The sequence below is a fragment of the Artemia franciscana genome, chromosome 17 (assembly GCF_032884065.1).
Source record: "Artemia franciscana chromosome 17, ASM3288406v1, whole genome shotgun sequence".
In the NCBI taxonomy this organism is placed as follows: Eukaryota; Metazoa; Arthropoda; class Branchiopoda; order Anostraca; family Artemiidae; genus Artemia; species Artemia franciscana.
In genome coordinates this window covers 32,554,203-32,569,029 of record NC_088879.1, presented here as the reverse complement: position 1 = coordinate 32,569,029, position 14,827 = coordinate 32,554,203, and the positions used below count along the sequence as shown (strand labels likewise).

Here is a 14,827-nt window from a genome sequence, read left to right as displayed (position 1 = left end):
CTCAAGCAGTTGTCACTCAGCTCTGCAAACAACATTGGGTCCATCGATATATTAGATTGTAAACGAAGTAGTAAATATACACAAGTCAATAGTGTGGGCAGCCCTATTTTATATTATTGAATGGCGGCCCGCCAAAGCAGCTCAGGGACGTGTTCTAGACGTTTTTGGCCACAGTTGCATGTGTTCAATCTTGCGCTTCTGGACATCAGATACAATTTTGAACGACGATATCCACCAACCTTGTTTCAACATCGACAAAATCTCAAGCGTTGTCAACCTTTTTCGGCTCTACTGGCTTGGAAAAAGTACATATTTTATCAATTTTCGTAGACTTTATCAACATTGTATAATTGCGTAAACAGCCAAAGAAAAGGTACAAACAGAGATTTCTTTTGGTGTATTGATATTTTGTGTATTTGTAATCGATTGCCATACAAAATTTACCAGTAAATTGTTTAACCTGACTTTGGACTTACTCTTCTAAAAGATAAAAAAAAGTTGCATGAAAATGTCCATAGTCTATGATAAAGAAGTGCTTCGTAGATTATCAATTATACAGTGTTAGTAAAATGGTAAAAAAATAACTTACAATCTAATTAAGATTATTAGGCTGCCGTTATATTAGTTTTTTTTAATATAATTATATGATTAGACTGATTTACTTTATTCTTTGACGAGAATAGATATTAAAACTTGTATATCATAAAAAAAGTCAAGAAATTGGCAAACTTTTAGTGATTGCTATGTCGATCACGTATCTAGTTTCAGATCTTCTTCAAGTAAAAATTGAGTTCGTCCAGGATTCGAACCTCGGACTTCTATCGCCAAAACCAAGAATCATACCACAAAACCAACGAGACACATTTAAGAAGAACAACCATTTGTTTTATCGCAAATAAAAATTCTTCTCGTTCACCGCTCCCCCCCCCCCCAGATGGTTGAATCGGGAAAGGGACTATTTATAATTTAATCTGGTCTGAACCCTGATACGCCTGCCAACTTTCATTGTCCTTGTTTATCTGGAAGTACCCGAACTAGAAAAACCAGGACTGACAGGTTGACTGACAGCCAGACCAACAAACAGAAATCACGATTGCTATATGTCACTTGGTAAATACCAAGTGCCATAAAAATCATGCCTTTAAGGCCTCAAGAATAATGGGCATTGGAGAAGCTGCAAGGGAGACTTGAAATAACTTCGGATAAGTAAAACCAGTTATTTATGACTAAAGTGAAATATTATTTTGATAATAGACCTATATATTTCAATAAATTGAAATTTGTATGAATAATTTATCAAAAATAATTTATAACTGTAGTAAACTAAAAACAGAAGGTTATTTTGTAACGAACGTTCATAATAAAGAAAAAACTAGATTATGGTGTCCTATTACTTTTAATCATGTTACACTATGTAGCTGAAGTTAATAAGTCAGTTTTTTTTATCGCGTAAAAATTATGACGAACCTTCTCTTATCCTGTTTTGCACTCTTTTTGAAGTTTACCCTACCAAGGATCTAGCTTGTCAATGTTTGGCCGCCCGTGTATCTTGAAGGCCCATACTAATTGTTTTGAATCAAATAATGATTGAAGATAAACTGTTTATTATTTAAATAATCAATTAACTTTAACAGTATAATCCCTAAGACTTTTGAACAAAACTATTTTGTCGGCAAGTGCTATACAATATGCTTTTAATAGACAAATGAAATGAAAGTGCATTCGTAATGATTATTTATAATAAGTAATAATACACGGATAATAAGCACTATAGATGTATTACTAGTTAATTTTTGTAAAGAGATTTCTTTACCTAAGCAAAATTAAAAAAAAACAATAAATAAGAAACATTGCAATATGCAAAACAAAACTATAGTGAGATTTTCTTTTCTGTAACTTAAAATTCAAATTTTAAAGCATTCCGTTCATTTATTTTCTTTTATCGTTCTGAATTTCGGCATCCACTTACAGTAGTTGCTTTGCACACTTGCAATGCTAAAAGACAATTCCAAAATAATGCCCCCCAATTTGATTTTAATGAATATGTTTTGTGGCTCCAAAATTCAATCTTGCAGACATTTATAGGAAATGTTTAGTTTAAATCAAAGTAAAACTATCTAGATAGCTTAAATCCATATTTTGGCACCCCCTGAGGTAGGGTCCGGGAATATATTTACCCTTACCTTTCTCGCTGTGACCTACACAAAATAGCATACTGTTTCATTTGTATCTCTCGAATTCACCACGTATAGATTGGAATTTCAATTAGGGCTAATAATCCGAAAATTCTTTGGCACATAGTAGACAAAGATTTTCGATCCCAACATCCCCTCTTCTAAGAAAAATACTTGAAGTCATTTTCTCCCCCTAATGCTACAAAAGTCGTAGTTCTTTCCTCACCAATCATTCTCGAACTATTGCATATCTTAGTAATGGGGGACAAGCCTTCACTGAAAGAGGAATAACCAGTTACTATAATACTTAATATTCAGGTCATGACAATTATTTCGAATATTTATTTTTTATTTTTGGCTGTATGAAACTGGTTTTGACTCGAGCTTGAATAAAGTAAATCGGACGTACTTTATAATACGAACCGAATTTTAGTGAATAAAAAAGCGACAAATTTGCTACCCCTTTTTTTCGTGACATGCGCTTGGGCAATAGAAACCCACCAATTTATACTCCCCAATGAATCAACTGCTTTGGCATTTGTTAAAGGGGAATTATGGTCGTCATATTCTACCTCTAAAGGCTCCTAATGCCCCTACCCAGACATTTTGTCACTTAATATTCAGGTATTGTCAATTATTCGAAAATATTTTTTTCTTTTTTTGGATTGTATGAAGCTGGTCTTGAAAGTTCGGTTACTTAGATTTGATTAAGTCAGACACGCAAGCACAGAGACAGAGAAAGATACAAAAACACATACAAACACACAGAGTCAGACATAGAAACGCGTAAAGAAAGACGCAAAAACAGGCAATAACTCACTGAGACACACAAGCATAGTGAGACAGATAATAAAACAAGTAGTCAGACACAGAGGCACAGAGAAAAAGAGGGAGAGGGAGAAAGAGGCAAACACATACAAACACACAGATTCAGACAAAAAAAACAGACATACCGACAAGCAAACATCTGCTCAGACACAGAGGCACAAAGAGAGATAAAGATACAAAAATACATACAAACACACAGAATCCGACATACAAACACATAAAGATAGACAAGGGGACAAGGAAACACCCGCTCAGCCACATAGGCACAGAAAGGGATAGAGACAAGCGAAAAAGTCGCTCATACACACAGGCGCAGAGAGAGAGGGAGAAAAAACGTCTACAAACACACAGAGGCAGCTGCACCATGAAACGCTAGGGAACGAGCAAACATCCACCCAGGCACACAGGCATAGAGAGAGAGAGAGAGAGAGAGAGAGAGAGACCTAAAGACACACAAAGACAGACAAGGGGAGAAGTAAACACCCACTCAAACACAGCGAGAGAGAGAAAGAAATATATACAAACATGCCCCGTCAGACATACAATTACATAAATACAGACAGAGCAACATTTAAACACCACCTCAGAAACACAGGCATAGTGAGAGAGACATGCAAACACTTAGTCAGATACTTAGGTACAGAAGGAGGGAGACAAGATACAGACATCCACTCAGCTACACTAGCACAAAGCGAGAGAGACAAGAACACATACAAACACACAGTCAGACACACAAACAAACAAAGAAAAACACAGAGACAGGCAAGCACCCGCTCAGACATACAGACACGGAGAGACAGAGACAAACACACAGTCAGACATAAAAACACACAGATCTAGACAAAGAAACAAGCAAACACTCGCTCAGATACAGCGGTAGAGAGAGAGAGAGAGAGAGAGAGAGAGAGAGAGAGATAAATACCTACAAACACAGAGAGTCAGACGGACATTCAGAGAGAAACAAGGAAACATCCCATTCAGACACAGAGGCGCAGAGAGTGAGAGAATACACATACAAACATAAAGAGTCAGACACAGAGAAACAATCAAACATCATGCGTAGACACAAAGGTACAGAGATTGAGAAGAGGAAAATACCCCCAAATTCAGAGAGTCAGGCAAACAAACATGCTAAGACACACAGAAAGAAAAACAAACATCTGGTCAGACACAAAGAGAGGGAGAGAGAGAGAGAGTGAAAGAGAGAGAGAGAGAGTGAGAAACAAAAGCACATAGAAACACACAGATTAAGACCAACAAACACACGAAGAAAGATGCAGGGAGAAGCAAACACCCGCTCAGAAACATAAGTACCAGTGTTTCCACTTTATCATTTTTTAAATCCCTAATAAAGAGCTGAAAAATCCCTAGAAATCCCCATCTTCAGTTCCAAAATCTCTAAAAATCTCCCATTTTCTAATTACTCCCTGAACCGCTTCTCCCTATCTCATTTTACCCGTACCATTGAAAGGTAACATATTTTGGCTTCTTAGATTGAAGTCTAGCTATCACTACCATAATAGAATATCTTGTCATGCCGTTTAAAGTGCTTTTTAATCATCAGCTAAATACAAATAGCTTCAAATATACTTCAAATAATATTAAGCAAATAGAAAAGAAAATGTAATACTGTAGTGTAGATTCCAGTACAAGATGTTTCATACTGTTCAACCGTAACTCGTAAAACGGAATCAGACCTTATCTTCCCCTGATATATCTTCAACATATTTTGTATGATGGCTGAAGCTTTCACCGTTCTCATGTGGTGAAGTAACTAATCATCTTCACATTCCACACTTTCTCGAGCCCTTTTCATTCCATATTTTGTTTTTAGAATCCCCCGAAAGTTTATGTTTTCAATTTATTTTAACGGTCAGTTTTTACTACTTTTACAACACTGAAAACCTCTCGACATTGACATTTGAAAATGGAACAGTGGAAATAAATAATACTGCCGGTTTCAGGTTAGGATACAAATTCTGTTCCGGCAGCATTTTTTTTTCACCAATACCAAACACCAGCAGGTCACGACATCCATTGTTTTGACGTTTTCAATATCGATGAGGCTCTGCCTCCTCCACTCCTACTCGGTTTTGGTTCCGTCCCATGGGATCTGTCCATACTTCCTAACAAAAGGTAGCAGAGAAGCAGGCTGAAGTGATTGGGCTGACACCGGGTCAACAATTTCAGCATATTTGTAAATGTCGTCTTCGAAATGGAACCTTTTCTGTATCTGGCCTACTGCTTTGATATGGAACGCCTGTGCGGCTTTTAGAACTACTTCGATTGAATCAGGGGGGACGGCGGTATCTGACCTTGACGTACAGAGGGAATCCTGTCCGTTCGGACCCAAGTAAACGCTTTCAAGAGGAAGTTAAAACTTCCGATTGTTCACATCGATTTCTAAAGCACTAGTTGATTCCACATAGTCCTTCTGCAAGAAGTTCAATGCTGAGACCAAAGTTTTAAGCTTTGTTTATACCCCAAAACTAGAAATATTTTGGTTTCAAGAGCTCAAATTGTGCTTAAATTTGAACTTGCGACAGAAGTGATTGTTATATTTGTAAAGAACATAAAAAAGACATCGAGTGGTATGTTCACTATATTTATAAGTCACTTTTATAAGTCAAAAAAATGAACAACAAAAAATTTACCAATTATAGTATGAAGGTTCATGATTATCCCCTGGGTACGTAGGCTTGCCAAAAACACACAATCCATTTATTCCTACATATGCCATTGTTTTTAAAAAATGGCTGTCAGTTTGTTTGTCTTTTAAAAACTAGGGTAATGAAACGGCAAGAGAGGTGTTCGAATAGTTATAGCCTACCTCTATTATTCAAGTCCGTACTTATAAAGCTGGCTACAAGTTCGAGTTAATTTTTTTTAATTTTACACAAAAATCGCAAACATCATACAAGTACTGTAAAGAAAATGAATCGTATGTGCAATGATTGTTAAAAAAATTTACTACAGTAAGAACAACTACGTACCCTATAAAACTATCAAAATATATTATAACTTTATTTGTCTGACCTGTAAAAAAATGAAATGCTTTCTACCAAATAATCTTATGAAAAAACAACCCAAAGATGACAAACCATATGACTTCATTCATCGAGAACAGTTCAAGCTGAAATTATTGTTTGAAGCCTACATCAGCATGGAACTGTTTCAACTCAACTTTCAACTCAACTCAACTTTTTTTATTCAACTCAAAAAATACATAAACAATATTATGCCCCAACAGAGAGCAGAGCTCGTAAGGCTGGGACAGTGCAAAAACATAAGAAAAAACATCAACATCTCATCGTAATAATGATTTCAAAGTATAATACGGTAGAAGAGACACAAAATAGAAAAAAAACTCATAAAACATAAGTAAATATATAAATATCGGGCAGGAGGGGCGTGGGAGGCCGTCCCAGACACAGGGACACAAAAACAAACACACAAATAAGAAGATCAAATAATTTAAATTTAAAATTTAAATTTCCATCATCAATGGTGAATAATCAAAATTTTTAGCAAACAATCTTTAATATTTGCTTTTTTAAATTTACCTGAGATTTTTGCTGAGACTTTTGGGATGGATCAAACAGAATTTTATCATTCAGCTTATGATTGTTTGCAATGAAGGGTATTTGGTATCTAATCGAAAACTTTGACCTTTCAGAACTTGCAAAAGGAATTTGATACATCCTAGACCTCCGACAATCCGAACGAGGAAGTAAGATTAACAGAGATTTGTCATAGAAATAATTTTTAGAATTTTGGATTTGAAAATGCAATATGGAAGTATTTAATATTCGTATATCATTTAAATCTAACAAATTTAAGAAGAGGAATAATGTTTTAGTTTCCGAAATATTTTCAAGTTTTGAAGGTCGATGTAAGAAATTTCCAAGTATTCTTATTGCCCTATTTTGTACAAATTTTTTTATCACCAACCTGTAGCGTGTGTGTGTCATTAGAATAATCAGGTATGATCTGAATACGGATTGTTTTTCCAATGGACAATTTTATGTTGCATGTTCAAAAGTCGGTAAACCTGATAATCTATTTATATGTCCAGACAATAGGCACAGACGATGGGACAGCGAAGAACGTTGTATATTCACAAGTTTTACGTAGTTAAAAACATTTACGTATATTTATATATATATATATATATATATATATATATATATATATATATATATATATATATATATATATATATATATATATATATATATATATATATATATATATATATATATATATACATTTACAGGTGGGACACAGGGACACAACTACAATTGCAAGTAATTAATACGGCCCGTAAAGACTTACGCGCGCGGTGGGGCTTGGGGGTTGGCGCTAAGCGTCACACCAACAACTAGTAGTAATATATATATTTTCCAGTTCAATTGAGTGTAAATAATTAAAAAAAAGATTTGATATTACTATTTGCATTTTCCGTATTTCTTTTGGGTTATTTTTTTCCGCTAAAAAAAAAATATATATTTTTTTCCTCTTACATTATATAATAATATATATTATTTTATAGTGTATTATATACATTATAAAATAAATTTAATCTTTCATAATAGAAAAATCATGACCTCAGAACTCCCCTTCGATAGTAAAGAAAAATATAACCTTTACAAAGCTAGAGCAGCCAGAAGCCACACTGTTATTTGTAGTAATTTTAGTTCGTTTTAAGATTGACTTGAATGCCCACATCATCTCTGTTTCCTTTAATTTGCATTTGTTCGTTCAAAACAATGTCTTTCTTCAGGTTGACATTAGGGCTGTTTTTTTTTTTTGTTTTTTTTACGTACTTTGGGCTGTTTTGAGCCCTTTAAAAGCTCAAAATATATTTTTTCTCAGAATCGACTTAATAATTATTAAAGAGCGAATAAAAAAGCGAATCAAGGAGTATATCTACTAACATCGTAGCTAAATTATGTTATAAACTACAAATTTACCTCCAAGTGTAGCTAGACTTATGTCTAAATGCTACTTAATTGTAACTCGTCCTATTAAAAAAAAAAGAAAAAAAAAATCTGTCATCATAACTTTCTTTTACAGAAATATCACTTATTCAGGAAAGAGAAAACAGACGAAAAAAGTCATTATGATATGAATTTTAAATTTAATTTTGTTTTTATCTTTCAAACTATAATTCAGTTGCTTTTTACCCGAAATAGGTTCTGCAATATTAAGTTTTGCACTCCCACGCTGTGATTAATAAAAAGTAGCTACATTAAAAAGTTTATAGATACCCTTGTGGTAGCTGAGTGGATTAAGCAGTGTCTGCAAATCGCGGGTGCCGTGGTTCAATCCCTGGCTGTTGCAAGTGGAAGATTTCTATGCCGCATTATAATGAAGCCAATTTTTTACAGAGTCAAGCATAACTCATTGCAACACTCTTCTAATGGCAGGTAAAATTCATCTGTAAATAGGGAATTTTTAAAGATGATGGCTAACCGTTTTTGATCGTGGGATATATTATAAATCTGGCTTCTTATCGGCACTTCAACTTCCAGGGTAGCAGGACCCTCGTACTCACTGCTATCACTGTTTTTCGTTTGGCCCTAGACGTTGTTCTCGGACAAGAACAATTTGTCATTTTTCATCTGCAGCAGGTGTCCTAGCCATCTCAACCTTTTTCTCATTATAGCCCTAGAATGTGGAACTGAACCATATTTTTTGTAGAGCTTACTGTTAGGAAGTGACCTAAAGCTTGACATCTAAAGACAATATTATAATTTCTGAGGCGATCGGAATTCTAAATCTAACTTTACTATCTTTAGAGAAATAAATCCAAACTAAAATCCCAGACATAGGTAAAAATCTGAATTAATATATTAAGTTCTCCAAATGCAAAACTACAAAGAAGAAAAAGTTCGGGATGTAATGCATAAAGTGTATCCTTGAATAACGAACCTTTTTTGAGAGATGTATAAAATTTTTCTCCATTATCCAGAGGGTCACCACTTACAAATGTAGACGCGACTACGGGAATCAAATCTTGGAACTCCAAATTGACAACATCATTTCATGCGCATAACCTAGAATGCAAAAGCGGTATCAATACACTGTATGTGCTACAATGTTTATAGAAAAGAGACCATGATGTTTGAAAAAAGCATAAAATAAGACATCGAATGATATTGCTTTCTTTTTATGAGTATGTTTCCCTTTTGAAGAGGTCAACCGCTAAACTGATGTCGTTATTGTAGGAACTATTGGAAAACAAGAGACTTCCTACGGGAAAATGTTGCTTTTTTTGTTAATTAATTATCAGAACGACATATAAAAGTGCATTTCTTGGTTCCATTTCTTAAATACGTACATTTTATCCTTTATCTAATGCAAAAATAGGGTTTAAATACATATATTTAATTCGTTTCTCAAATGTGGAAAGATAAATTCCAAATATGTAAATTTCATCCAGTTCTCAGATGTAAAAATAAAATGTGTGTATTTTATGCATTTTTTTTTTAATATCCCGTATATGAAAGGGACTGTCCCCTCTTCAATGCCAAACTTTTCACGCTTGTTTTTTTTTGTTTTAAAAAGTGGAGCTGTGAGAAAGAGTCAAACTTTAGCGTAAAGAGCGGGGCCTTGAATAGGTGACAGTCATTTTCAGATACAGAATAATTTCTGTTCGTATTAAAATTTAATGTCGCTCCTTACTTTCTGTTACTTGCATTCAACAGGCATTCAAACGGAAGGGGTTTCATTAAAAAAGAGCCAATCTTAGCCCTTGGAAAACTGCAAAGTTTACTTTGCCCAATAAATGAGTCAATCAATGAATACACGAGTTTGAACTGTATGTGATGATCCTGTAATTTTTACAGTTTCAGATTTAAATATTATTTTCCCTTGAAATATTTAGAGGCTAAGGTGATTTGACCAAAGCGACCTAGAAAACAAAAAAAAACAATACTTAATATAAGATATTACGTTCAAAAAAAAAGACAAAGTAACAACAACGCAGAACTCAGCGGGTAGAGTGGATTATAATCTGGTGGTTGAAGGTTGTCGTAAAGGGAGGGTGGGGGATAAAAAATATCGACTATCAGGGTTTTTAAAAATATAAATTTGGTCACTTGAATCCTTCAGGAAGCAATAAATTGAATTTCTAACCCAGAAATTTGATTTACTTGTAGGTGTGAGATTGAATCTATGTTTGAACCTATTTCTGAATCCGAGTACCAGCCACTGAAGGGTATCGCACTGAATTTTAAACCACCAGTCTTGTAGCCAAGATTGGTGGATTTTTTATATCAGAAATTCCGAGAACGTTGAAAAGAATGCCATGAATGAACAAAAATTCAAAACAATAAATTTTCTTGAGCTTTACAATTTGAGAAGGTAAAGTAAAACAAAATCAACAAAACTGGCCATATACAATGTAACACAAAATAACATTACATTTCTTCAATGTCATCATAAATTTTAACAATTAGGAAAAATGTATTTAAAAAAAATTTCTAATAAATTACTCAGGATATCTCAATTTGGGAAACATTAAAGTCGGATAAATTTTCCACCCAACTTTAGAAAAAAGTCATTCGTATCTCAATAATATATAAATTAAAAAAATATAAAGTTAAAATTATGAGAAATCAAAAGCCCAGCCAAACTAAAATTATATTATTAGTTATTGATTATCACAATAAGACCTTTCATGGCATACTGTTCTATGATTCACGAAGCAGAAAGATATTTTGGAAGTTTAAATACTATAAAAACAAGAGATAAAATGCCGTAACAATGCTGAATCTATAAGATTTAGCGGTAGACCTAGACAATTAAAAACTAGAGCTAAAGACTTCTGTAGATCAAAAGCACGGAGAGAAATTACTCTACCAGAACTTGATGAGCGGACAGATTTTATCGTATGAGTTCTTCAACTGTCACACGCCCAATACCTGCTGGCTTATCTAAACATTTAAGCACCTCTCTTCATTGTAACGGTTTTCCAAAAGATTCTGGAATTGTCTGGAAACTGGCCTTAATGATATATTTATAAAACTTCAACGACAATTTACAAAAAATAAATATGATTAACCCAAAACTTAACGTTTGACATGGTGTGAATACCCTACGTCATTTAAGGTCAATATAATAAGGAAGAAAGAAAGAAAAAAAGAATACAAAATAAAAATAAGAAAATATATAAATAATAATAATGCAGCGGGGACAACAACTATAAACCATGTGTATACTGTGGGATTACACTCAAAAACCAACTAGAAATCAAAGCTGAATTTAAATCGAATCAAGTCTCCCCCAAAAGAAACAAAACTAAAATACATATTTAAGAATCATATAGATCAACCAGGACTTCTGGTAGAAATTCGCTGAGGTAAGGATGCTGGGACTGTTTTGAAAAACCGTTAATTTTAGTTTTATTGATTTTATCCTCTCGTAATTTTTTTTCTTATTTGTATTGCTGAGGACGGCCCTTGAACATAGGGCCGAAATATTCATTCTAATTTGTTTCCCACTATCTTAAAAATTTCCTTATTCTTCTTCTTGTTTTTGGTGTTTGTGATGGAAATGCAGTGTGGTCTTCGACGTTATTTATATCTTTCTAAACTTAGCATTCAAGTATCTTTCTTGGTTCTATCCTCCAAGTTTTGAGTCTTTGAAAAGTCTCTAAATTTTCTAAAATATCATGGAATATTCTTAGAAAAATAGAGGCATGGTAAAGAACTTAAAACGAGGGAAATGATTACGTTTGAATTTAGTGCGCATTACGTTTAAAAATTAATTCTTCCCCAGCTTTCAGCCAATCCTGTTTTTAAGCTCGCAACTCTTGAATCTTTGACAAAATTTGTAGAAATCCCCTATGAAACCGAAATGAGGTGGGATGCCATGCAAACCTGGACTGTTTCGAAATGCTTTGAGATGAGATGTAAAATGAAGTGACAGATTTCCTTGATATAATTCCTGGTTATTTGGATCAAAATTACTTGGAACTTGTTACTGCGGTCGGCAGAAGTAGCTGGGACATTTGTTTTCGTTCTGGCGTATTATGGCCTGAGATCAAACATGTCTAACTACTTGGAAAAAATGTTTTGAAAACAACACTAGATGATTCTGACCACCATTGTCTTGATTAAGTTTACTTCTCGATTTTTTTTTTTTTTTTTTTTACTAGAAATGAGATTGTAGACCGCAACAAAGACCCTTTGTGAGGGTATATCGCAATGTAGAGTGAAAACTTAATTATGCATTGACTTATCAGCAAAAATTTCATTCTCATCGATGTTTGTAAGTTTTACTCTTGAGCAAAGACATTGGAACGGTCATTTTGGGATATTAGCAGTTTTTTTGCATATTCCAAGTGCTATTATCTGTCCCACTCGAGTTTTGGGTCTGTGAAGATTTTTGAGTCCTTCACTTTGATTCTTTGCTTTGAATGTTTCTGCTCAAATTCTTGAATCCAACCAATATAGCAACCAATTAAAAACAGTAAACCAAGCAAAAATTTGGCTTATCTTTTTAACTGGGCTATTGCATGATCATGGTAAGTAAATCGAGGCAATATTCCCATTTTATGTGCCAAAACCAAAATATTTGATTTGTTTATAAAAATGACTTCACCCGTTGATAAGCGACGACAAATTGAAACGCAAGAAACTTCAGTTACAAAATGTTCCTTAACAGAGCCACGAATTATGCGTATTAAGCAATAATAAATTGGAGGAATCGCATTTAACTAAAAGGAGAGTAAGTAAATTGCATTTTGGTTGTACTTTGCAGATCTTAAACATAACTTCTTTAGTTCTAAATCCCAAGCGACATCATAGTCACATCTGTCAATGAAAAAAGCTGAATTTCATGAGTGGCATGCCATTTTTCTTGATTTTGACACCAAACTTGCTGCGCCACATATCTCATGAAATTTCGGTGTCGCAGCGGAAAATTTAATTGCATGAAACTAGTTTAAGAGTTTGCACCAACATTAATTTATGTCAAACTGTGTTGATAAAAAGCAAAGATTTATGAATGACGCCCTTTCTTAATTTTAGCGTTACATTTGTATTTCAGAATGGGAAGAAACTGCAAGAAATTGGTCTGAAAAGTTGACATCAATACTAATCTGTTCCCAACTATTCTCAACTAATACTGTGTCTTTGTATCTTTTTCAAGATTCCCGTTACAGATATAATAAACTGCTGTAGTAAGCCCCCATATTTCCCGGCACTCTTAAGTCTAAGCTTGGGCTGTCACAGTTGACAAACATTCCTCTATGATTTCTGGCATATATTTCCTTTTGAAGATCGGATATCTGCCCAGTTGTTACTGAAGCGTTGTCATAACCGACCGACAGGTGCCTTGAAGTATTTTAACAGATTTCAGTTTCTCTGTGATGACTCTTTCTAGGCTAGAAACGTCTTTGGACTCAATCTGACCAAGATCTAAGAATGATTCTATGATGGATTCTTTTTTATTAAGAAAATCAACATACAGAAATCTTATGACTTTAAAACCTGTCCAGGTGTACAAAATCAGGTGTTTGGTCAAGATTCTTCACAATCAATTCAATTAGGTGGATAAATTCATTTCAATTTTTCTGGTGATATAGAAGAAACTGATTCTGAATTTTGTCGGGCATGTTGTAGCTTATTTTTCAGCAGCTTTTGAGACTGAGCAACGAACTAGATCACTTGGATAAAAACTTCCAAATTTTTATCATTATTCTTAAGCATTTGTTTTTCATGCCGTCCTAGCCGAGTCGGTTGGTGCGCTGGATTTGGGATCCTTTGTCTGAAAGCACGCGGGTTCAAATCCCAGTGTACCCAATTGCTCAGTTTGGGACGGGAGTCAGTGACGTGACTCTGTAAGCTTAGCCAGAGTCGACCCAGCTTTAAATGGGTACCTGGAGAAATCTGGGGAAGGTAAACAGGAAGGGTGTGCGAAAGCACGGGATGGTTGGCCCCCAACCCCTATTGCACTTCCTGGCTGAAGGGCCAAGAAACGGAAATCAGCACCGCCGGTAGGGACTGTAAAGTCTAATGCCGTATCCTTTACCTTTACCTTTTTTATATGTTTTTCAAGGCCACGCAGAGCTGATTTTTGCGAAACTAAAACTTAATATAGGTACAGGTATTTTATATCTTTTGAAGCTATCACGCTAACGTTACTTTTACAAATAAATTTGGACTTTGACCTAAGAATTAATTTCTATTTTATCAGTTACTCTCCGTTCTGATTCCTGCTATGAAGCAAAGCTCTGCTGCGACCAAGACATTTGATGGGACCGGAGTTTTTCTTGCTTTCTCTATTTGTCGAAACAATTGGTTAAATCAAATGAAACTTGAAAGTTTGAATTTGATTATGTAAACAAGAGACAGCAGAATCAAAAAGTGCCCTTATTAATTGGTGAATATAATAGCCCCGAGTGGTTTACTTCTTCTCCATTTGTTACACCGTGTTGAAACCATGACGTAGTCATTGAAAGTTTGCCTACTACTGACGATAGACTGTCTCTATGCTCTAAGGGTATAGATCTTATAGTTAATGGTGCATGACAAAGAGACTAAGTTATTATCAATATCTTCGTCATTTCATCAAAACATGCGTAACCAACAGGATGAAAGCCTTAGGTCACCAGCAACAGAGAAAATACCGCTCTTCATCGACAAGATTCCTGAAACTTATTGTCCCCATCAGAAATTTTATAAGCATGTTGTACCTGTTCAACGACGACTTTAGTGGTGAATACCCTTTGGATTCAAACAGACCCATAACCCCAACCCACATCAATGAAGAAAAATAAAAAATAAAACAGTATCCTTTGAGTGTTTTTTAGAATG

At 34.5% G+C, this 14,827-nt stretch overlaps 1 protein-coding gene and 1 long non-coding RNA gene across 3 annotated transcripts in view; one reads left to right on the top strand and one right to left on the bottom strand.

Moving 5' to 3' along the window:
- Nucleotides 1–14,827, bottom strand: part of LOC136038152 (uncharacterized) — a 54,853-nt gene that overhangs the window by 18,858 nt on the left and 21,168 nt on the right. Inside the window, exon 2 of the long non-coding RNA XR_010620135.1 lies at nt 8,937–9,061. This is a non-coding gene — a long non-coding RNA (uncharacterized LOC136038152). The remainder of the gene's footprint in view (nt 1–8,936; nt 9,062–14,827) is intronic.
- Nucleotides 1–14,827, top strand: part of LOC136038150 (uncharacterized) — a 35,608-nt gene that overhangs the window by 6,084 nt on the left and 14,697 nt on the right. Inside the window, exon 1 of one of the 2 annotated variants that reach the window (XM_065721195.1) lies at nt 12,601–12,737. The exons of the other annotated variant lie outside the window; for it this stretch is intronic. The gene's annotated coding sequence lies outside the window, so the exon portion shown is untranslated. Of the gene's footprint in view, nt 1–12,600; nt 12,738–14,827 lie in introns of those variants that run through there. 2 annotated transcript variants of the gene reach the window in all.